Source organism: Oncorhynchus kisutch, linkage group LG18 (genome assembly GCF_002021735.2).
Source record: "Oncorhynchus kisutch isolate 150728-3 linkage group LG18, Okis_V2, whole genome shotgun sequence".
NCBI lineage: Eukaryota > Metazoa > Chordata > Actinopteri > Salmoniformes > Salmonidae > Oncorhynchus > Oncorhynchus kisutch.
Genome location: NC_034191.2, coordinates 70,177,865 through 70,192,149, shown reverse-complemented (window position 1 = coordinate 70,192,149; position 14,285 = coordinate 70,177,865). Strand labels below are relative to the sequence as shown.

At 43.3% G+C, this 14,285-nt stretch overlaps 1 protein-coding gene across 3 annotated transcripts in view; it reads left to right on the top strand.

Moving 5' to 3' along the window:
- Positions 1-14,285, top strand: part of LOC109909847 (high affinity cAMP-specific 3',5'-cyclic phosphodiesterase 7A-like) — a 41,361-nt gene that overhangs the window by 2,760 nt on the left and 24,316 nt on the right. The window contains exon 2 of one of the 3 annotated variants that reach the window (XM_031796671.1): positions 9,947-10,164. The exons of the other annotated variants lie outside the window; for them this stretch is intronic. The gene's annotated coding sequence lies outside the window, so the exon portion shown is untranslated. The remainder of the gene's footprint in view (positions 1-9,946; positions 10,165-14,285) is intronic. 3 annotated transcript variants of the gene reach the window in all.

Genomic DNA, 14,285 nt, shown 5'->3' with positions numbered 1-14,285 from the left:
GTCCCAGTAGGGGAGAGGAGACTTGTCCCAGTAGGGGAGAGGAGACTTGTCCCAGTAGGGGAGAGGAGACTTGTCCCAGTAGGGGAGAGGAGACTTGTCCCAGTAGGGGAGAGGAGACTTGTCCCAGTAGGGGAGAGGAGACTTGTCCCAGTAGGGGAGAGGAGACTTGTCCCAGTAGGGGACGGGAGGGAGATATTTGCTTTGTGGGCTTTTTCAGAACACTAAACATTTGTGTTTTTCTCCCACTGTTTGGCCATAAGGGTGAGTCTTTTCCTCTGTGGTCACTGCAGTGTTTTTTTTCTGTGTGGTTCTGGTACTGTGTGCTCGCTGCTTGGTCCTGGTGTTTGTGGAAGCAGGGACATGGGACGGGCTAGCGTTACTGAGGAAGCCGGTTCAACATGCGCCCAGTTTCTGAGGCCAGTGGCTCTCTGCCAAACTCAGCTCTCACTCACATTTCCTCTTGTAAACAGATGGCGAAAGTGTAGGGTTCAAGCACAAAAATCAACGTTTTCTTGGAGTATGCATGTGAATGGGTGGGAAATATGCTCTAGAAAAGGTGGAGCGGCTTCCATGGCCACAGCATGGGAAGAGAAGGCCTTGTTTGTGTCCGTAGGGCTTTTAGTTTGCAGCAATATCGTATCCTCTGTAGACGTGATCCATGGAATGGCATTACATTTAAAGGAGAAACACCTTCTAGGGGCCTATGCATGTGTACATTGAGGTGTAAAAAGAGAAGGCTAAAGTATATTCTATGGCTTCAAGGTGTTTTACTTCGAGTTGACGTCAGGATAATGTCCTAGTAGATTGGAAACGGAGTGGGCATGTCCACCCTAGGAGTCAAGTAGACATTAGTTTGACGTCGGACACTATGACAAGTCCTGTTGTACAGGACAAGGAGTAGAACACGGTCATTTAATCATGTGGTCTACATTACACACAGGCAAGATATCCTCATTTGACTCCTGAGTTGGTGTTTACATCGCGAGAGCCAGGCCATTACAGGGAACAATGCAGCTGCCAGTACCATGTGCCACTGTGCCTGGAGCATTGATCGACCACTGAAATACACACCTCTTCACTGATAAGGACATAAGGACAGGCCACAGAGCCAATTGATATTTCTAATGTGTGTAACCTAGATGTAAAAATATGTTGACAGAAACACCGTGTTGCTGTGTTGGGGCAGTAAGTCACATGCTGATTTACTACAGGAAAAAGGAGAATTGGCAAATATGATCCAGTGAGGTACGCAACAGGACGACACCACCGGTTGTTTTTCTGCAGACAGAGGGGATCCCATCACAAGAGTTGTTGGCTGTATTTGGGGGGGGGGGGGGGGGCGTAAGGGTGCACTTTTTTTTGTTGCGTTGGGTCGTTGATGTTAACTGAAGTGATACGGTTTTGAGATGGTGACGTGTGGCTGGATTGACGTAGTTTCAGGATGTGGTAAGGAGCTATTCAGCGCCTTGCTGCTGCTCTTTCACAGCCACACTGCTTTAACCCCCAACATGCCAAACTGACAACCTTCATGAGAATAGTCTGACTGTTCCCTGAATGGTGTACCCTCTTTAGGAGTAGCACTGTCCTTATCAAATGTCATGAGTTTTTCTTTACATGACTCAATTAACACGAGTATTTACTCTCCCTGGAGGTGTTTAGGACTTAATTTACAGGAGGAAACCGGAAGGATCTAAACGAACCATACAGTTCTCTCTCTCGGGGCCCCTCACGTTAGCATTGTTTATGTGCTACTGTGTTGAGTACAATGGGATGTGAGAATGAGGCTGTACACGTCAACACTGCAGACAGTTTGTGCTGCATGCTCACTGCTCGGGCTACAAGCCAGTCTTCCTCCCTGCTCTTTGTGTTTACTCTGTGAAACATTAGCATTGGAGTGGCGGTTATGAATGACTACATTTTTACCTTGATTCACTTCACATACAACAGGTGTTTCAATACCCTGAGCCACTGCCTGGATGCCTGTGAAATTCCACTGCAGCGAAATCTCCCCGCAACAGCCCGGTGTGGAGTGTGTCCACTCTCCCTATATAACCCGTGTTAGCAAGCAGATTCAAACTATTTGTGTAAGCAATGTCACACACATGTGCACACATTTTATTTTATTTTATTTGACCTTTATTTAACCAGGTAGGCAAGTTGAGAACAAGTTCTCATTTACAATTGCGACCTGGCCAAGATAAAGCAAAGCAGTTCGACAGATAAAACGACACAGAGTTACACATGGAGTAAAAACAAACATACAGTCAATAATGCAGTATAAACAAGTCTATATACAATGTGAGCAAATGAGGTGAGAAGGGAGGTAAAGGCAAAAAAGGCCAAGATGGCAAAGTAAATACAATATAGCAAGTAAAATACTGGAATAGTGGTTTTGCAATGGAAGAATGTGCAAAGTAGAAATAAAAAAATAATGGGGTGCAAAGGAGCTAAATAAATAAATAAATTAAAATTAAATACAGTTGGGAAAGAGGTAGTTGTTTGGGCTAAATTATAGGTGGGCTATGTACAGGTGCAGTAATCTGTGAGCTGCTCTGACAGTTGGTGCTTAAAGCTAGTGAGGGAGATAAGTGTTTCCAGTTTCAGAGATTTTTGTAGTTCGTTCCAGTCATTGGCAGCAGAGAACTGGAAGGAGAGGCGGCCAAAGAAAGAATTAGTTTTGGGGGTGACTAGAGAGATATACCTGCTGGAGCGTGTGCTACAGGTGGGAGATGCTATGGTGACCAGCGAGCTGAGATAAGGGGGGACTTTACCTAGCAGTGTCTTGTAGATGACATGGAGCCAGTGGGTTTGGCGACGAGTATGAAGCGAGGGCCAGCCAACGAGAGCGTACAGGTCGCAATGGTGGGTAGTATATGGGGCTTTGGTGATAAAACGGATTGCACTGTGATAGACTGCATCCAATTTGTTGAGTAGGGTATTGGAGGCTATTTTGTAAATGACATCGCCAAAGTCGAGGATTGGTAGGATGGTCAGTTTTACAAGGGTATGTTTGGCAGCATGAGTGAAGGATGCTTTGTTGCGAAATAGGAAGCCAATTCTAGATTTAACTTTGGATTGGAGATGTTTGATATGGGTCTGGAAGGAGAGTTTACAATCTAACCAGACACCTAAGTATTTGTAGTTGTCCACGTATTCTAAGTCAGAGCCGTCCAGAGTAGTGATGTTGGACAGGCGGGTAGGTGCAGGCAGCGATCGGTTGAAGAGCATGCATTTAGTTTTACTTGCATTCAAGAGCAATTGGAGGCCACGGAAGGAGAGTTGTATGGCATTGAAGCTTGCCTGGAGGGTTGTTAACACAGTGTCCAGAGAAGGGCCGGAAGTATACAGAATGGTGTCGTCTGCGTAGAGGTGGATCAGGGACTCACCAGCAGCAAGAGCGACCTCATTGATGTATACAGAGAAGAGAGTCGGTCCAAGAATTGAACCCTGTGGCACCCCCATAGAGACTGCCAGAGGTCCGGACAGCAGACCCTCCGATTTGACACACTGAACTCTATCAGAGAAGTAGTTGGTGAACCAGGCGAGGCAATCATTTGAGAAACCAAGGCTGTCGAGTCTGCCGATGAGGATATGGTGATTGACAGAGTCGAAAGCCTTGGCCAGATCAATGAATACGGCTGCACAGTAATGTTTCTTATCGATGGCGGTTAAGATATCGTTTAGGACCTTGAGCGTGGCTGAGGTGCACCCATGACCAGCTCTGAAACCAGATTGCATAGCAGAGAAGGTATGGTGAGATTCGAAATGGTCGGTAATCTGTTTGTTGACTTGGCTTTCGAAGACCTTAGAAAGGCACGGTAGGATAGATATAGGTCTGTAGCAGTTTGGGTCAAGAGTGTCCCCCCCTTTGAAGAGGGGGATGACCGCAGCTGCTTTCCAATCTTTGGGAATCTCAGACGACACGAAAGAGAGGTTGAACAGGCTAGTAATAGGGGTGGCAACAATTTCGGCAGATAATTTTAGAAAGAAAGGGTCCAGATTGTCTAGCCCGGCTGATTTGTAGGGGTCCAGATTTTGCAGCTCTTTCAGAACATCAGCTGAATGGATTTGGGAGAAGGAGAAATGGGGAAGGCTTGGGCGAGTTGCTGTTGGGGGTGCAGTGCTGTTGTCCGGGGTAGGAGTAGCCAGGTGGAAAGCATGGCCAGCCGTAGAAAAATGCTTATTGAAATTCTCAATTATGGTGGATTTATCAGTGGTGACAGTGTTTCCTATCTTCAGTGCAGTGGGCAGCTGGGAGGAGGTGTTCTTATTCTCCATGGACTTTACAGTGTCCCAGAACTTTTTTGAGTTAGTGTTGCAGGAAGCAAATTTCTGCTTGAAAAAGCTAGCCTTGGCTTTTCTAACTGCCTGTGTATAATGATTTCTAGCTTCCCTGAACAGCTGCATATCACGGGGGCTGTTCGATGCTAATGCAGAACGCCATAGGATGTTTTTGTGTTGGTTAAGGGCAGTCAGGTCTGGGGAGAACCAAGGGCTATATCTGTTCCTGGTTCTAAATTTCTTGAATGGGGCATGTTTATTTAGGATGGTTAGGAAGACACATGCAGCAACCTGCGTTGCAGTTAAGTCCAGGTTTATGGCTTCAGCACTGCAGTTAACCCACTGTCATTGTATATAGGCTGTCATTGTAAATAAGAATTTGTTCTTAACTGAATTGCCTAGTTAAAGGTAAAATAAAAATGCAACAATTTCAACATTTTGAGTTACAGTTCAGATGAGGAAATCAGTCAATTGAAATGCATTTAATAAAGGTCTTAATCTATGGGTTTCACATGACTGGGATTTAGAGGTCGACCGATTATGATTTTTCAACTCCGATACCAATTATTGGAGGACCAAAAAAATCCGATATTGATTGATCAGCCGATATTTATTTTATTTGTATTCATGACAATTACAACACTGAATGAACACTTATTTTAGCCTAGTATAATACATCAATAAATCAATTTAGTCTCAAATAAATAATAAAACATGTTCAATTTGGTTTAAATAATGAAAAAACAAAAGTGTTGGAGAAGAAAGTAAAAGTACAATATGTGCCACGTAGAAAAGCTAACGTTTAAGTTCCTTGCTCAGAACATATGAAAGTTGGTGGTTCTTCAATATTCCCAGGTAAGAAGTTTTAGGTTGTAGTTATTATAGGACTATTTCTCTCTACCAATTGTATTTCATGTACCTTTTGACTATTGGATGTTCTAATAGGTACTTTAGTATTGCCAACCTAATCTCGGGTGTTGATAGGCTTGAAGTCATAAACGGCGCAATGCTTGAAGCATTGCGAAGAGCTGCTGGCAAATGGAGGACAGTGCTGTTTGAATGAATGCTTATGAGCCTGCTGCTGTCTACCACCGCTCAGTCAGACTGCTCTTTCAAATCAGACTTAATTATAATAACGCACAGAAATACGAGCCTTGGCTCATTAACATGGTCAAATCTGGAAACTATAATTTTGAAAACGGACGTTTATTCTTTCAGTGAAATACGGAACCGTTCCGTATTTTATCTAATGGGTGGCATCCCTAAGTCTAAATATTACTGTTACATTTGTCATGTCTTTACTATCAATAACTGAAGACTGTAATTAGTTATTACGCGATTAGACTGATTAATCATGTAACCGTAATTACTAGGGAGTCGGGTCACCAAGGAAAAATATTCAGATTACAAAGTTATCATTTCCTAAAATAACTTTTCAGATATTTTATCTGATCAATTAGTCTTCGAATTAATGAATTATTTACTTTACCTCACGTTAGTCTCATTCCAAACGTCGTAAATCGTTGGTTATCTGCCCAGTCTTCACTGAGTCATCCATACATTAATTGTCTTAAATAATTTATTTATCACTAAGTAATTCACAGAAATGCATAAACAAACAAGGTAAATGTGGTTACATGAAATGATAGGAGAATGTGCCCTAGTGGGCTAAACCGGCATGGCGGCTTGTTAGACAAAAGCGGAAGTGGGGTTCGACTAAGAATTCACTACAGAGTGATAATTATAACAATTGAAATGCTAATCCTCGTTATAGAATGGATGTTTCGGTGGTTGTCGTTCTTCGCGTTCAATGATACCGAATTCCTAGCAGCAGACTAGTAATTCATCAGACTTGTTCTTATTCTGTTGGTATCGATAGTCTAAGAGTTTAACCACGTGGTATGGTTAACTTCTTGACGCAACCCATCCCGTTAGCGGGATAATTGTCATCAACAACCGCTGAATTGCAGAGCGCCACATTCAAATAATATTGCAAAAAATATTTATATTCATGAAATCACAAGTGCAATATATAGCAAAACGCAGCTTAGCTTTTTGTTAATCCACCTGTCGTGTCAGATTTTGAAAATATGCTTTACAGCGAAAGCAATCCAAGCGTTTAAGTTTATTGATCACTAGACAAAACATTATGAACACCTAGCATCAAAGTAGCTTGGTCACGAATCAGAAACGCAATAAAATGAATCACATACCTTTTGATTTTTGGATATTTTCACTCACGAGACTCCCAGTTACACAATAAATGTTCCTTTTTGTTCTTTTTTATATCCGAAATAACGCACCAAACAAACGGGTATGTTCAGAAATCCACAGGCTCGAACGGTCACAACAACGCAGACAAATTCCAAATAGTATCCGTAATGTCCACAGAAACATGTAAAATGTTTTTAAATAATTAATCCTCAGGTTGTTAAGTATATGATCGATAATATATCAACCGGCACTCTTTTTCAGTAGGAGAGGGAGTCGATGGCTGCCCCACTGTGTTGCGCAAGCAAAACTCGTACGAAAACCCAGCTATCCACTGACGTGATGTTATCTTTCTCGCTCATTTTTCAAAATAAAAGCCTGAAACTGTCAAGACTGACACCTTGAGGAAGCGATAGGAAAAGGAATCTGGCTGATATCCCTTTAAATGGAGCAAAGGCAGGCTATGGAACATGAAGCTTTCAAAATAGAAGCCACTTCCTGGTTTGATTTTCCTCAGGTTTTCGCCTGCAATATCAGTTCTGTTATACTCATAGACAATATTTTGACAGTTTTGGAAACTTTAGAGTTTTCTATCCTAAGCTGTCAATTATATGCATATTCTAGCATATGGGCCTGAGAAATAGGCTGTTTACTTTGGGAATGTTATTTTCCAAACATAAAAATAGTGCCCCCTAGCTGAAAGAGGTTAAAATATCCAGCAATGGTCTACAACCTTTGTCCTCCTAATGGAGAAAAACATGGTCTGCAACCTTTAGCCATCTCGTAATTGAGGTAAACTCGGGCTGCTGATCGAAAACCCGAGTGGGGTTTTTATTCGGAATGGCAGAAAAGGGCTGTCCCAGGAGGTCTGACCCTAACTGGGCTCAGGGGCGGTCCTCTGATTTTGTTAAAATCAAAAGGGAATTGTTTAGACATTGTTTCTTCATTAAAGTCTAAAATCATATTACACAAGTATACAATTGTATACTGTATACAATTTTATACTTTCTCCGGAACATGGAATTTGTTTGTACCTCAAGTTCTATGAGGTGGAAGGATTTCCTTTGTTCTCTATGAAAACGTACTCTCAATACTGTGTGGCCATGTGGCAGGGTCTTCTGAGGAATTTACGACCTCTCTGACCACAGCAACCTAGAAGGGGGAGGCAGGGAGAGGGGGATGGGGCTTGCTATACCTAAAGAGGTCAACGTCATGACACATTGCACAACCTTCAATGTTATGTCATAATTATGTCCAATTCTGGCATATTAATTACGGTCTTTGTTAGGAAGAAATGGTCTTCACACAGTTCGCAACGAGCCAGGCGGCCCAAACTGCTGCATATACCCTGACTCTGCTTGCACAGAACGCAAGAGAAGTGACACAATTTCCCTAGTTAAAAGAAATTCATGTTAGCAGGCCATATGAACTAAATATGCAGGTTTAAAAATCTATACTTGTGTATTGATTAAGAAAGGCATTAATGTTTATGGTTAGGTACACATTGGTGCAACGAAAGTGTTTTTTTCGAATGCGCTTATTAAATTAACAGGCACCGCATTGATTGTATTCAACACAGGACAAGCTAGATAAACTAGTAATATCATCAACCATGTGCAGTTAACTAGTGATTATGTTAAGATTGATTTAAAAAAGATAAGTTTAAGTTTAATGCTAGCTAACACCTTACCGTGGCTCCTTGCTGCACTAGCATAACACGTAGTTAGCCTGCCACGCAGTCTCATCGTGGAGTGCAATGTAATCGGTGTCCAAAAATTACGATTACTGATTGATATGAGAACTTGAAATCGGCCCTAATGAATCAGCCATTCAGATGTTAATCGGTCGACCTCTACTGGGAATACAGAAATGCATCTGTCGGTCACAAATACCTTAAGAGAAATGGGCCTCACAATGGGCCTCAGGATCTCATCACGGTATTTCTGTGCAATCAAATTGCCATTGATAAAATGCAATTGTCCGTAGCTTATGCCTGCCCGTACCATAACCCCACTGCCACCACGGGGCTCTCTGTTCACAACATAGACATCAGCAAACTGCTCGCCGACACAACGCCATGCACGTGGTCTGAGGTTGAGGCCAATTGGACGTACTGTCAAATTCTCTAACATGACATTGGAGGCGGCTTATGGTAGAGAAATGAACATGACATTTTCTGCCAACAGCTCTGGTGGACATTCCTGCAGTCAGCATGCCAATTGCTTGCTCCCTCAACTTGAGACATCTGTGACATTGTGTTGTGTGACAGCCTTATTCTAAAAGTATGTTTATTTTATTTTTCCTCATCAATCTACACACTACCCCATAATGACAAAGCAAAAACGGGTTCATTTTGTATTTTTTGCTCATTTATTAAAAATAAACATACACAAACATACACAAATATCACACAGTACTGCTCAAAAGTTTTAGACCGCCTACTCATTCAAGGGTTTTAATTTTACTATTTTCTACATTGTAGAATAGTGACATCTACTATAACACATATGGAATCATGTAGTAACCAAAAAAAGAGTTACATTTTATATTTGAGATTCTTCAAATAGCCACCCTATGCCTTGACAGCTTTGCACACTCTTGGCATTCTCTCAACCAGCTTCATGATGTAGTCACCTTTAATGCAATTCAATTAGCAGGTGTGCCTTAAGTTAATTTGTGGAATGTCTTTCTTTTGAGTTTGAGCCAATCTGTTGTGATGTGACAAGGTAGCGGAGGTATACAGAAGATAGCCCTATTTGGTAAATGACCAAGTCCATATTATGGCAAGAACAGCTCATATAAGCAAAGAGAAACGACAGTCTATTACCTTTTAAGACATGAAGGTCAGTCAATACGGAACATTTCAAGAACTTTGAAAGTTTCTTCAAGTGCAGTTGTAAAACCCATCACATGCTATGATAAAACTGTCTCTCATGAGGACCGCCACAGGAATGGAAGACCCAGAGTTACCTCTGATGTAGTTCATTAGTTACCAGCCTCGGAAATTGCAGCCCAAATAAATGCTTCAGAGTTCATGTAACAGACATCTCAACATCAACTGTTCAAAGGAGACTATGTGAATCAGGCCTTCATGGTTGAATTGCTGCAAAAAAACCACTACTAAAGGACACCAATAATAATAAGAAGAGACATGCTTGGGCCAAGAAAGACGAGCAATGGACATTAGACCAATGAGTCCAAATTTGAGATTTTGGATTATTACTGCTGTGTCTTTGTGAGACGCAGAGTAGGTGAACAGATCTCTGCATGTGTGGTTCCCACCGTGAAGCATGGAGGAGGAGGAGGAGGTGGTGTGGGGGTGTTTTGCTGGTGACACTGTGATTTATTTAGAATTCAAGGCACACTTAACCAGCGTGGTTACCACAGCATTCTGCAGCGATACACCATCCCATCTGGTTTGGGCTTATTGGGACTATAATTTGTTTTTCCACAGGACAATGACCCAACACACCTCCAGGCTTTGTAAGGACTATTTGACCAAGAAGGAGAGTGATGGAGTGCTGCATCAGATGACCTGGCCTCTACAATCACCTGACCTCAACCCTATTGAGATGGTTTGGGATGAGTTGGACCGCAGAGTGAAGGAAAAGCAGCCAACAAGTGCTCAGCATATGTGGGAACTCCTTCAAGACTGTTGGAAAAGCATTCAAGGTGAAGCTGGTTGAGAAAATGTCAAGTGTGTGCAAAGCTGTCAAGGCAAAGGGTGTCTACTTTGAAGAATCTCCAACTATAACATTTTGATTTAACACTTTTTTTGGTTACCAGATTTCATATGTGCTATTTCATAGTGTGGATGTCTTCACTATTCTACAATGTAGAAAATAGTCTAAATAAGTCCTTGAATGAGTATGTGTCAACTTTTGACCGCTACTGTATGTGTGTATACACCCCTCCCGTCCTTTTTGACGTCTGTGTGCTGGGGTTGTGACCTCTAGTAGAGTGGAGGGTAATCCTGCCCTTTGGCTGCTAACTGATGTGATGAGTGACCGTACAGGCCAGCCTAGACACCAGCAGCAGATGTCAGCCAAAGCTCTGTGTGAATGTGTGAGTAAGAAGGTTATATCCACTAGTTTGGGGTCTTTGCGTATGGTTATGCCTGTCTGTGTTTTATCTTCGTGTGTGCGTGTGTTCCTCTGCACATTTAGCTGTGACATTGATATAGTGACCATACTAGCACACAAAGCCCAAACATCTGCCCAAGCCAATGCCAGCGTTGTGTACAGTATGTTTGTCTACAGTGAGGTGGGGTATGTTACTTTGCCCTTATCCAAAGGTAGTATCAGGCTGCCAACCTTGTGCTGTGAGTATGATGCTGTTCTGTATATGCCGGAGTGCCTCGCCCACACACACACAGTGGTTATTACTCACACGCTAAGTGGCGGTGCTGCGTGTAAACAGTGACGTGTTGACAGTAAAATACTGCACCACATTACCGACCGTGACTCAAGCCTGTTTGCCAGATGGTAAAAGATTAGCCTTGGATTGGCTGCCACCGTCAAGTTAGCTTATAGGGACAGAGGGAGACGGACACACCCAGCGAGAGTGTATGAAAATGTATGCACTCACTACTAAATTACTAAAATATAAGTGTGTGTGTGTAGGCTTGTAGGAGAACAAAACTGGGAGAATCTCAATTGCATACTCCTTGCAGCCTCGCTCCTTGCCTCCTTCTCAAACCCATTGGATGAGAGCAAGAGGTCCCCCTCTCTGACCTTCTCCAATAGGTTTGGAGAGGATTGGGGACACGAGGAGTATGCAATTGAGATTCTCCCCACTGATCCTTATCTGTGTTTGTAAGTGGTTAGAGTTGGATCTATCATGGTCCAAACACCCCAACATCGTTGTGAAGAGGGCATGACATTTCAGCCTCCTGAGGGGGAAGGGGCAAAGATTTGGTATGGTCCCTCAGATCTTCAAAGTTCTACAGCTGCACTATCGGGAGCATCTTGATTGTCGGCGTCACCGCTTGCTATGGGAACTGCTTGGCATCTGACCGCAAGGCTCTACAGAGGGCCAAGCTCTCTGCCATCCAGGACCTCTATACCAGGCTGTGTCAGAGGAAGGCCCAAATAATTGTCACACTCCAAGACTGTTCTTTCTGCTACTGCACAGCAAGCGGTACCCATGCATTAAGTGTGGAACCAACCACACACTGAACAGCTTCTACCCCCAAGCCGTAAGAAGACTGCTAAATAGCCAATCAAATGGCTACCCGGAGTAGTTTTATTTTGCACTGATTCTATGCACACACACTGGATTCTACTCTTACACTGACACCCCAATACATACACACAGTACTGTACATACGCCCACACACATGCATACTGACGTCATATACACTTTCACACTCCCCACACACTGCTATCTTTCCTTTTGCCTAGTCACTTTACCCCTACCTATAGCTACCTCAATTCCCTCGTACCCCTGCACCTCGACTCTGCTGGCACTCCCTGTATATAGTAATGTTATTTTCTACTCCGTGTGTGTCTCATTCACTGCGTAATTTATTCCTTGTCTCTATTTTATTTGTTAACTCTGCATTCTATGCAAAAGTACCTGTGAGCATTTCACTGTTAGTCTACACCTGTTGTCTATGACGCATGTGACAAATAAGATGGTGTGTGACAGTGGTTGGTAAACTAGTCACTATAGCTTTACTACACGACTGTTTTCAGTTGGGACCATTGACAATGGGAGCAGGCCATAACCTGCTTAGACATTTTGTTAATTGTAATGTGTGATTTTTAAGCCTCCAATAAATGGATGTTTACACATACTGCATTGTGGGAGAAAATGGCTTCAAAGTGTTACATTTTTCCTTTTGAGAGAAGAGCCCAGAGGGGATGGGAGAGGAATGGTAATGGGTAAAAATCATGGATACAAATGAGGCTGAGCCGATTGACGTCACAGGCCTGTGTGGTCAGCCTGGTCTCATAGACTAGACGTAACATGTAAATGTAATTCCGGGACCATTTGTATGATCCAATTTTATTTGTCACATGTGCCGACTACATCAGGTAGACCTTACTGTCAAATGTTTACTTACGAGCCCTTAACAACAATGCAGTTCAAGAATAACAGCGAGGCTATGGGTTTGGTACCTAGTCAATGTGTGGGGGTACAGGTTAGTGAAGGTAATTTGTACATGTAGGTAGGGGTGAAGTGACTATGCACAGACAAAGAGCGAGTAGTAGCAGTGTAAAAACAAAATGGGGGGGGGGTCAATGTAAATAGTCCATGTGGCCATTTGATTAATTCTTCAGCAGTCTTATGGATTAAGGGTAAAAGCTGTAAAGGGGCCTTTTGGACCTAGACTTGGTGCTCCTGTACCGCTTGCTGTACGGTAGCCGAGAGAACAGTCTTGGAGTCTGACAATTATTTGGGCCTTCCACTGACATGCCTAGTGTGTATATAGGTCCTGGATGGCAGAAAGCTTGGCCCCAGTGAGGTACTGGGCCTTACGCACTACCCTCTGTAGCGCCATACCAGGCGGTGATGCAACCGGTCAGGATGCTCTCCATGGTGCAGCTGTAGAACGTTTTGAGGATCTGGGGACCCATGCCAAATCTTCAGTCACCTGAGAGGGGAAAGGTGTTGTCGTGCCCTCTTCACGACCTGTCTTGGTGTGTTTTGACTGTGATAGTTTGATGTGGACACCAAGGAACTTAACTCACACACTGGTATGCAAATTGGAGTGAGTCAAGGGTTTCCGGGATGATTGTGTTGATGTGAGACATGACAAGCCTTTCAAAGCACTTAGGCAGGGACTATGATGGTCTGCTTGAAACATGTAGGTATTACAGACTCAGTCAAGGAGAGGTTGAAAATGTCAGTGAAGACACTTGTCATTTGGTCCACGCATGCTTTGAGTACACGTCCTGGTAATCCATCTGGTCCCTCGGCCTTGTGAATGTTGAGACGTTTTTTTTTAAAGGTCTTGCTCACATCGGCTACGGAAAACGTGATCACACCGGTGTCCGGAACAGCTGGTGCTCTCATGAATGCTTCAGTGTTTGCCTCGACGCGAGCATAAAAGGCATTTAGCTCGTATGGTAGGTTTGTGTCACTGGGCAGCTCGAGGCTGGTTTTCCCTTTTGTCATCCACAATAGTTAACAAGCCCTGCCACATCCGACGAGCGTCAGAGCCGGTGTAGTGGGATTCAATCTTAGTCCTGTATTGATGCTTTGCCTGTTTGATGGTTTGTCGGAGGGCATTGCAGGATTTCTTATAAGCGTCCGGATTAGTGTCACTCCTTGAAGCGGCAGCTCCAGCCTTTAGCTCGGTGTGGATGTTGCCTGTAATCCATTGTTTCTGGTTGGGATATGTACGTACGGCCACTGTGGGGACTACGTTATCGATACACTTATTGATGAAGCCGGTGACTGAGGTGGTATACTCCTCAATGCCATTGGATGAATCCCGGAACATATTCCTTACCAGATGTAGCTGTTCTGTCTTGTCGATGCATGGAAAACCCAGCCAAATGTATATCCATGTTGTCGTTCAGCCACAACTCTGTGAAACAGAAGATATTACAGTTTTAATGTCCCATGGGTAGGATAGTCTCGAACGGAGATCACCCAGTTTATTTTCCAGTGATTTCACATTGCCCAATAGAACGGATGGTAGAGCTGGCTTACCCACTCTCTGACAAATTCTTACAGGGCACCCCGATATGTTACATTTGGTATGGGGGGTAGTCTTGGAGGGGAGGTAGTCTTGTGAGGCTGGTGGGCATCCAATTACGTGTTTGAGAGACTCACCTTTCTAT